The sequence below is a fragment of the Phalacrocorax aristotelis genome, unplaced genomic scaffold, assembly GCF_949628215.1.
Source record: "Phalacrocorax aristotelis unplaced genomic scaffold, bGulAri2.1 scaffold_99, whole genome shotgun sequence".
NCBI classification, from domain to species: Eukaryota; Metazoa; Chordata; class Aves; order Suliformes; family Phalacrocoracidae; genus Phalacrocorax; species Phalacrocorax aristotelis.
In genome coordinates this window covers 13,157-23,423 of record NW_027441150.1, presented here as the reverse complement: position 1 = coordinate 23,423, position 10,267 = coordinate 13,157, and positions in this window count along the sequence as shown.

Genomic DNA, 10,267 nt, shown 5'->3' with positions numbered 1-10,267 from the left:
CCGCGCATCTGCACCAACAGCCACATTCCAGACTCATCCTTTCCCCTACCGTGCCAACACGGCTCCGCTCACCTCCCAATCCGTGCCTCCCGGGTCAGTGGCCACGTCAGGTGCCTGCTCGCATTCTCGGTCCGTCCCCGATGGCTGGGGAACCGTCACCTTCAATGCCAGGCCCACTTCTGGGGAAATACGGAGAGGCACACAGATGTTGGACACTGCTTTCCAAAATCAAGAGCTCACCACGCAAAACAAACTAACAAATCCTTTTGACCGACTTGTTCGGCAACACAGAGACCCCAAAGGCAGAAATCCCAGACGAGTGACCTCACAGCCCGCCCCGTCACAGCACACGACGCCATCTGCTCGCCTTTGCCGTCACGCCTCGCTCGACTGTCCTGCTTAACCCTCGACCTGTTACTTAAACTGCAAGAAAAAGTCAAACCACGCAACACACAAAAATCACAGTTCGTGTCAGATGACTCAAGCACAGGCGGACACCGATAGGGCAAATGCCAAAAGCAATACGGGAAGCAAACAGGCGTGGCTGGTGTAGCGACACACTCTCCTTTTGTAGGTAACTCACTCCTGAGCGACTCCATGAACAGCCGCGTGGAGAACCTCTCGGCAGACAGCACGCTCGAGTGGCCGTGCTGACACATACGGGGAAGGAGACTGGGCTACCGGAGGCTGCTTGCACACAGAACACGACCATTAGCTAACACTTAAACACCCCTTTCCCAACCATTCCCCGGTACCAAGACTTCAAAAACCCCTCCTCTCCTCCTGAACTGTCAGGGAAGGAACCTCACTCCTTCCCGACAGCTCCTGCCCTGTATTTGCACCCCTAAAGCCCCTATGTCAGCCGCTCCTCGGGAGCCGCCCTTCCCACCTCTGCCCCGCGTTCTGCGAGCACCTCCCACCTTCCGGCTTCCCGCAGACTCCGTGCTCTCTACAGGCCCACAAAATAACAGAAGCCCTGATGCTTATAATCTACAAGGGACCTGCCGCAAGCTGCAAAGGTTCTCGGGACAACGTGGTACTCTGCGGGCGATCGGGAAAGGCGACGAGCAGTCCCGTACACCGACACACACTATGCGTTACGTCCCTGCTGCTTTCTGAAGGAAGGCTAGAGCTCCATATACAGATGTGTACAACACACTCACCCTAACCCCTACCGCAGCATCTCACCATCAGTCCTATTGAGAGATAACGTCAACAACTTGCACAACACAGGCAAAACTGGTGGAAAAAATATAAGGTTCTACCTTCAGTCAAGTCAAAATTCCTGGAAAACAAGACAAAACAAACAAAAAACCTACCACACACAAAAAAACCCAACAAACCATAAACAAAAAAAACCAGACAAAACCATAACACCCCCACAAAACCAAATAATCCAAAACACACTATTAGACCATCTTGCTACCCCTGAACACCCAACAAAAACTTACTGACCCAAGGGAAAACAAAAGCTCGTACAAGTGTACTTCCTAATATATATCTGCTGCTCAACTTTGACTGCTCCTTAATCTCTTACCTCAACCAGAAACCTCCCCATCTCTGAATGTCAAAACACACCTACCCAAAGAGCTTAGACAGCTCAAAACCTGCAACCAACTCAAGGAACAGTACCAGAGAAGCCCAGGAGCAGAATGAGCCTCCTGAAAAAAGGCTGGGGCTCATCTACCCCAGCAGAATGGCAAAGCAGAACGAAATCTTTTAAGAACCCCTTCTCAAAAAATATCTCTGGTTATAAAGTAAATAATTTATTGTAAAGCCATCAACCATTCGGAGTCACCTCAACGCTCTCTCTCGCTCAGTCCCTTAACAGAACTAGATCAGTCTCAAAGGACAAAAAACACGAAAAGAAACGTGGAAATACACAAGCATATCGGGAACCGTATGAAGCAGCTAAATTAACACCTCAGTAGCTGGGGCAAAACTAAATTGTAAAGGACAACAAAAAAACACCCCAGGAGACACATGGATTAAAACAGATGAAGGCTCTCTCTTCTCGCAGAAGCTCAAGAAGAGACCTGAGCCAACGGTACACAGCTCTGGGGTATCGGATACCGAAAAGAAACATACTCGAGACAGAAAACAGACTGCTGTGGAGCACAAAGGTGGCTTTGGCAAAGGTTCTGCTGGGACAAGAGTCACAGTTACAGGGAACGGACAGCGGCCGGCAGGGGAAACGCCGTCGGCGTGGAGGGGCCAGCGGGGGAAATGCCGCCCTCAGCTAACGCTGCGCTATCAAGCCTTAAGCGAAAACTGCAGAGTAGTTACAGGAGACGGGCATAAGATGGATGCTGAATATCACTTGATGGTCACAAAATCTCATGGGGATGGGCACCACGTAGCCTCACGGACACCCCTTAGACCCAAACGCTTAACGAAAGACGCTTCTTGCCAAAACACAAGCTCGACGAGGAAAAGCCAAAGCTGATGCGGGGGCAACTACTAAAATCTCAGTACGTGAGCAGGCATTACTTAAGATGGTGCGGTGGTTCTGCTGGGTCCGTCCAACCTGAGCAACGGGTTCTAACGCCTGTCCAGCAGCGTCCATGGTCTCTCTCACGGCCTCCCACATCAGAAACCTCCCCTGCCCAGGACCGCGTTTTGCATGTTCCACCCCTCCCCATCCCCGCAATGAAAATCAAACACAACAAATAAGCAGTCTACTTCATCTTCTTGGCCTCCAAAAGAAGCTTCCTTCCTCTGCTGAGCGTCGACACCAACATCCTCGTGCCGTTCCTCAAAAGCAAGCTGGTCCTCGGGTGCCCGTACTGCCAAAAGAAGACAAAACGATTATGCTCTTATAACGAGCTCCATCATCCTCTCCTCCTTCAGGAAATCGAGTCCCGATTGCTACATACCAGAAGTTTGTGCAGTAGATGGCCGAGGCCAGCCCCGTAAATGAAGCACTCTGTGACCCTGCTTTCTCTTTTGGCCACAGCACCCGCCACTGGGGAGCCCCAAACCCCTTCGTGACTCCCTACGAAAACCAGATACAACTAGTTCAAAACATCTGGCAGGTGAGAGATGACCGACAAACACGTACAGCCCACCTTACCCTCAAACCAGCCAGAGAGCTGACTTCCTCCCCCACTGAACTCTCATCTTCGACAAATTCACCAAACAGAACAATGTTTACACTGAACAGAACAAAACCCTTACCCTCTGACACTCTGAAACGGGTTTGTGCACCCACAAAATATATATATTCATGCTACCGACCCACGTACCACACTTCCTCAGGGTCAGCCCCACAAAGACAGGAGAACGCCCAATGCTCTCTCCATGGATACCCCGATGCTCCGCTCCCTTCTTTGCTGCTCCTGTCACGGGAAAACGCTGGGAATAAAAAAAGGTTCAGAGAAGCAAAACAATAAACAATAGGGAGAGGGACCAGCGCAAAGGAATAGAGAGAGGAAGAGACGAACAGGAAGGACAGACAACCCCATCCTGAGCACAGCCTCTGGGAGAGGGAAAGAGGAAACAGCAACCGTTATTACCGCAGATCAACCCTGACCAAAGCCTCCTTCCACAGGGGCTTCTGGACACACCGCTCCTTCCCCGCGCTACTGCTACGGGCCCCTGCGCCGAGGGGGAATCCAGTGCAGGCAGAGAGAGGCAGAGAAAAGTAGCCACAGGCTACAGGACAGAGAGAGGGAGGACTGAAAAGACAGGGAGGCAGGGAGCCACTCAGAGCGAGATGGAGAAAGAAGGTGCGGGGGGGTGCAAAAAAAAAAAAAAAAAAAAAACAAACAAAAAAAATTTTTACAGCAGGTAAGGAAAGAGACGGGGCTGGGGGAGAGACAGGGAGGGCCCAGGACGCACAAGAGAGGCAACGGGGCCTCAGTGGCCCAGGACTCACCGCGACTCTCGCTCTCAGCGCTGCTGGCACAATTTAGCCGTTCAGATGCTTCTTTCCCCTCCTCTCCTCCCTGCCTCTTCTGCAGCTCCAGACTCTAGGCCGACCTCCACCTAAAGAGGATACGTGGGTGTCTTACCGCTCTTACGAGATGAGGCTTCCTCGGCACGTAGCCTAGCTCGCTCGTGCACTACACGCCCGTACCCAACTCCGGGTTACGTGTACGGACCCTGCGGTGCACGTTGGTGGCCTGGCCCGCTGCGGACTATGAAGGGGGATCCTTCCTCCCTCACCTGCAGGGACAGGCTCTCTCTTGCCTGCAGCAGGAAGGCAGCTGGCAGCCAGAGCGCCTTCAGTTTCTTCTGCTTTACCTTTCGTTGGCGTCTCCAGCTTCAGCCGAGGCAGCTCCTGTCCACAGCCGGGAAGGGCTCTGTGTGTCCCTTTTCGCCCCGGCGCCGCGAGGATGGCAAAGCCGGGCAGAGAGAAGCCACGCAAGCCTGAGACGGCCGCAGTCGACGGCGTCCCCGGGGGAAGGACAGACAACCACGTCCTCAGCACGGTCTCTGGGAGAGGGAAAGAAGAAACAGCGACCGTCATTACCGTCGATCGACCCTGACCAAAGCCCCTCCTTGCGCAGGGGCTTCCGGACACACCGCCCCTTCCCCGCGCTACTGCTACGGGCCCCTGCGCCGAGGGGGAATCCAGTGCGCTTGAGGGCCGGCTCGCTGCCTTCACGACAGGGCCTGGGGGCGGCCAAGGGCTACGCAGCACGCTTCAGGGGAGGTGCCGGGGCTGGGGGCAGGCGCACGGGGCAAGGGGGGGCCAGGGGAGGCTAAGCGGGAGCTCCGGCGAGCCGGGGAGGCGGCCATCATCTGCGCCCTGGGCAGGGGGAAAAGGTCCTCCTCCTTTCCCTCTTCCCTTCTGTCAGCTCCCGGGGAACTCACCGCTTCTCGGGGAGCGGCCGCACCCGCAAGCCCCCAGAAATCAACACGAATCCAACCCCAAAAATACACCGCGCCTACCGTACGCGGCACGGCCGCCCGGCACCCGAGCGCCGGAAGACCGCGCCTCCCGCCACGCCCCGGCGAACCACGTGACAGCGCCGGCAGCCACTGCGCCAGGACTACACCTCCCGGCATGCTCTGCGCCACAACACGGCCGCCCGGCAGCCGAGCGCCGCAAGGACTACACCTCCCGGCATGCTCTGCGCCACAACACGGCCGCACGGCCACCCGGCAGGCGCACCACCACAGCTCCCGGCACGCCGCCAGCCCGCCCTCCCCGCTCTCGGACCCTGCGGGCCACCGTCCCGGCCGCCGATGCACCCGGAAGCCCCACCGAGCCCTCAGCACAGCCTCGCTCTCCCCACCGCCCGCTCCGACCCGGCGCTGCCCCGCCGCAGCCCTCCTCGGGGCTTGACCCGGGACGCAGCGCTCCACCACCCAGCCCCCGCTCACCTCCTCCCTCGCTACAGTCGCAGCCCACTGACGCTCGGCCACAGCTCCGCTCCGCTCCGCCCTCGGCTCACACTGGCCCCCCGGAGCCGGGCACCACCCCTTTTCCAGGGAGGAGCCGGCACCGTCAGCCCCACCGCCCGCACCTGGGGCTCCTCCATCCAGACCCCGCCATCAGCTGAGGCGCAGCAGCAACGGGGGGCCCCCTCCCCTCACCCCCACAGTGCACCACCTCCTCCCCTGGGCTCCATCACAGCCCCTTGCCCCACGCAAAGGCAGCGCAAACGCAGCCCTGAGGGCAAAGGAGAGGGCAGGTGTTTGTGCAGGCGCGCACGTAACAAGTCCCAGGAGCCATTCGTGGGTCAGGGTCCCCAACGCTCCCCCCCTGCCCCAAGGCCACCTCGGCCGCCGTTGCCGCAGCCGCACGGAGCTGGTGTTGGCTGCGATAGTGCTCATTTTCTCCACAGTAGCTAGGAAGGGATACGTTTTGGATTTATGCTCAAAACACCGTTAATAATGTAGAGATGTTTTGGTTCTTGCTGAGCACTGCTTCCACAGTCAGGGCCTCTTCTGGTTCTCTCAGTGCCCCACCAGCAAGTAGGCTGGGAGAGGACACAGCTGGGAAAGCTTTCCCAGCTAACTGACCAAAGGGATATTCCATACCATTTGACATCACGCTCAGCACACGCAGCTGGGGGAAGAAGGGGGAGTCCTTGGGGGCTACGGCATTTCTCTTCCTAAGTAACCGTTACACATGACAGAGCCCTGCTTTCCCAGAGGTGGCTCAACACCTGCCCGCCGAAAAGGAGGAGTGAATTAATTCCTTGCTTTGCTTCCACGCACAGCTTTTGCTTTACCTATTAAACAGCCTTGATCTCAACCCATGATTTTTCTCACTCTTACCCTTCCAGCTCTCTCCCCCAGCCCACTGAGGGTGGAGCGAGCAAGCAGCTCCCTGGTGCAGAATAGCCAGCTGGGGCTAAGCCACGGCACGCGCTTGTCCCGGTTTGGCAGGGAACGGACCGTCCGTCGCCTGGCTCCTGGGGCGACGGGCTGCTGGGCAGAGGGGGAGGCCACCAAAGGTGAGGAGCAGGGCACGGGACAGTAGGAAGAGAGAAGAGAAGAGCGGCATCCGGCTGGACGGGCGGGGGGGGCGTGTGTGCGTGTAGTGAGAAGGCACGAGGCAGGGAACAGGACGGCCAGAGAAGGACAGGGAGCCTGACGGAGGTGGAGATAAAAGCAGCAGAGAGAGGGGAAGAGAGGCAGCAGAAAGAGGGAAGAGCAGGACACAGACCAACAAAGAAGGAAGAGGAGCAGGCTGGAGACGCACAAAGAACCTGGGGCAGGCAGCACGACAGCGAGGGAGGAAAGAAGAATAGGGGCAGGAAGCTGGACCGAGCGCGATGGAGAAAGACAAGATAAGCGACAAGAACAGGGCAGAAAGGGAAGAATGAAGCCACGGGGACAGGGAGCCGAGACAGCCAACGACGGAGGGAAGGGGCCGGGGAGGGAACACCACAAAACAAACCACGGGGCTACGTGGTACAGAGCATGAGAAGGCAGAGAATTAACAATTAGGGAGAGGGAGCCAGAAAAACAACAACAAAACAACACCCAAAACAAAGGGAGATGGGGAGCAAAAGGAATCGCAATGCGTACAGAAAGAAGAGAGAAACAATTCTAAAAGAGGGTCACGGGGAAGCCAGAGACAGCAAGATGGAGAAAGGACAAAAGCTACAGGCTACAGGGCAGAGAGGGAAGAATTAATGGATAGACACAGAGAGCTGGGCAGAAAGAGGTGGAGAAAGGCTGACGATCACACGGCCAACAGGGAAGAGAGAAGAGAGGGAGGAATTTTAAAAACAGGGGCAAGAAGCCAGAGAGAGGGAGAGAGAGGCAACACTAAAATGGGGACAAGCCACAGGGCGGCGAGGAGGGAACCGATGAATAAGAACAGGAGACCAAAGAGAACACAACGTAGAATGGAAAAAAGGAACAGCGGCCCAACAGGGAAGGAGGAATTAAAGATCAGGCACTGGGAGGCAGACAGAGACAAACGAAGAAACAAGTGGGAAAAAAAAAACAAAACCAAAAACACAACAACAGCAATGGGCTACAAAGACAGAGAGAGAGGGAAGAAAGAAAACATAGCAGCAAGGAGCTGGACAGAGAGAGATGAGGACAAACAAATAGCACGGGTCTACGTGACAGAGAACGTGGAATTAGAACACAGAGAGAGGGAGCCGGACAGAGAGAGAGGCCGAGAGAAAAATCTAGACGGGCTACAGCGGGCAGAGGCAGGAATTAAAACCTAGGGACAGGGAGCTGGACAGAGAGAGACGGAGGTCACAGGGAACAGCGGCGGGTGCAGGAAGAACAGGAATTCATGAACAGGGAAAGGGAGCTGGACAGAGAAGAACTCAGAAAGGCAAGAACAGTAGCAGGGTACAGAGCAGACGAATTAAAAAGCGCGGCGGGAGCGTTGAGGCAGACAGAGAGAGATTAAGAAAAAAGCCACGGGCTACGTGGCAAAGCAGGAGGAATTCAGAAACGGGGATGGCAACCAAGGGAGAGTGAGCTGGTGAAGGACAACGGGCATTCCAAGTGAGGGACGGGGAGCTGGGAAAAGCGAGGCAGAGAAAAACAGAATCACAGAGAGAATCACACAAAGCCAAAAAAGAAGAAACTGAACAACAGGAACAGGTGTAACCAAAGCGATGAAATCAGCCAACCAGAGACGGTGTTCCATTACGGGAACATGGAGCGTACGAATCAGCGCACCTGTTGATCTGCATTTTAGTCCCTAGGCGATCGTTAACGTCAGCAGAACAACAGACAACGTGCTTCTGTCAGAAAAGGACGACAAAACGCGGTTTCGTGGAGCGGACTGAGAGAACTAGCCAAGACTGCCAAGATTAACAGCCAAGAAGGTAAAAGGCAATTCTGGCAGGGGGAGATCGCGACCACCGACTCACGGACCACCACCGAGCCTGCGCAGCGATTTACATACGGAACGAGCAAGTTTGTACCGATCAGCAGACAGGACAATAATGAATACGTATGAATACGTAAAATTTTGATCTACAAATTGAACGGGAAAGGTGCGTGAGGTACGCACGCCAGGAGGAGCGATCCCCCGTGCATCCGGCGCCGTGAATAAAGAATGCCTGCTCTTTAATACTAAATTGGTCTTGAGGAGTTGTTTCCGATTTTACCGCGTTTTTCGGTAACACAGGGAGTCAGACCGAGAGAGCCAGAGAAAGACAAAAATACCGACAGGCTACAGGACAGAGCAGGAGGAGTAAAAAAATAAAAACGGAGCCAGAGCCAGGCAGAGAGAGGCGGAGAAAGAACAAGTAGCCACAGGCTACAGGACAGAGAGAGGGAGGACTGAAAAGACGGGGAGGCAGGGAGCCACTCAGAGCGAGACGGAGAAAGAAGGTGCGGGGGGGGCGCAAAAAAAAAAAAATTTTGCAGCAGGTAAGGAAAGAGAGGGGGCCGGGGGAGAGACAGGGAGGGCCCAGGACGTACAAGAGAGGCAACGGGGCCCCACTGGCCCAGGACTCACCGCGACTCTCGCTCTCAGCGCTGCTGGCACAATTTAGCCGTTCACATGCTTCTTTCCCCTCCTCTCCTCCCTGCCTCTTCTGCAGCTCCAGACTCTAGGCCGACCTCCACCTGAAGAGAACACGGGGGTGTCTTACAGCTCTTACGAGATGAGGCTTCCTAGGCACGTAGCCTAGCTCGCTCGTGCACTACACGCCCGTACCGAACTGCGGGTTCCAACTGTGGGAAGAAGGGGGAGTCCTTGGGGGCTACGGCATTTCTCTTCCTAACTAACCGTTACACATGACAGAGCCCTGCTTTCCCAGAAACAGCTCAACACCTGCCCGCCGAAAAGGAGGAGCGAATTAATTCCTTGCTTTGCTTCCACGCACAGCTTTTGCTTTACCTATTAAACCGTCTTGATCTCAACCCATGATTTTTCTCACTTTTACCCTTCCAGCTCTCTCCCCCAGCCCACTGAGGGTGGAGCGAGCAAGCAGCTCCCTGGTGCAGAGTTGCCAGCTGAGGCTAAGCCACGGCACGCGCTTGTCCCGGTTTGGCAGGGAACGGACCGTCCGTCGCCTGGCTCCTGGAGCGACGGGCTGCTGGGCAGAGGGGGAGGCCACCAAAGGTGAGGAGCAGGGCACAGGACAGTAGGAGGAGAGAAGAGCAGCATCCGGCTGGACGGGGGCGGGGGGGGCGTGTGTGCGTGTAGTGAGAAGGCACGAGGCAGGGAACAGGATGGCCAGAGGAGGACAGGGAGCCTGACGGAGGTGGAGATAAAAGCAGCAGAGAGAGGGGAAGAGCAGGACACAGACCAACAAAGAAGGATGAGGAGCAGGCTGGAGACGCACAAAGAACCTGGGGCAGGCAGCACGACAGCGAGGGAGGAAAGAAGAACAGGGGCAGGAAGCTGGACCGAGCGAGATGGAGACAGACAAGATAAGCGACAAGAACAGGGCAGAAAGGGAAGAATGAAGCCACGGGGACAGGGAGCCGAGACGGCCAACGACGGAGGGAAGGGGCCGGGGAGGGAACACCACAAAACAAACCATGGGGCTACGTGGTACAGAGCATGAGAAGGCAGAGAATTAACAATTAGGGACAGGGAGCCAGAAAAACAACAAAAAAAACACCAAAACAAAGGGAGATGGAGAGCAAAAGGAATCGCAATGCGTACAGAGAGAAGAGAGAAACAATTCTGAAAGAGGGTCACGGGGAAGCCAGAGACAGCAAGATGGAGAAAGGACAGAAGCTACAGGCTACAGGGCAGAGAGGGAAGAATTAATGAATAGACGCAGAGAGCTGGGCAGAAAGAGGTGGAGAAAGGCTGAAGATCACACGGCCAACAGGGAAGAGAGAAGAGAGGGAGGAATTTTAAAAACAGGGGCAA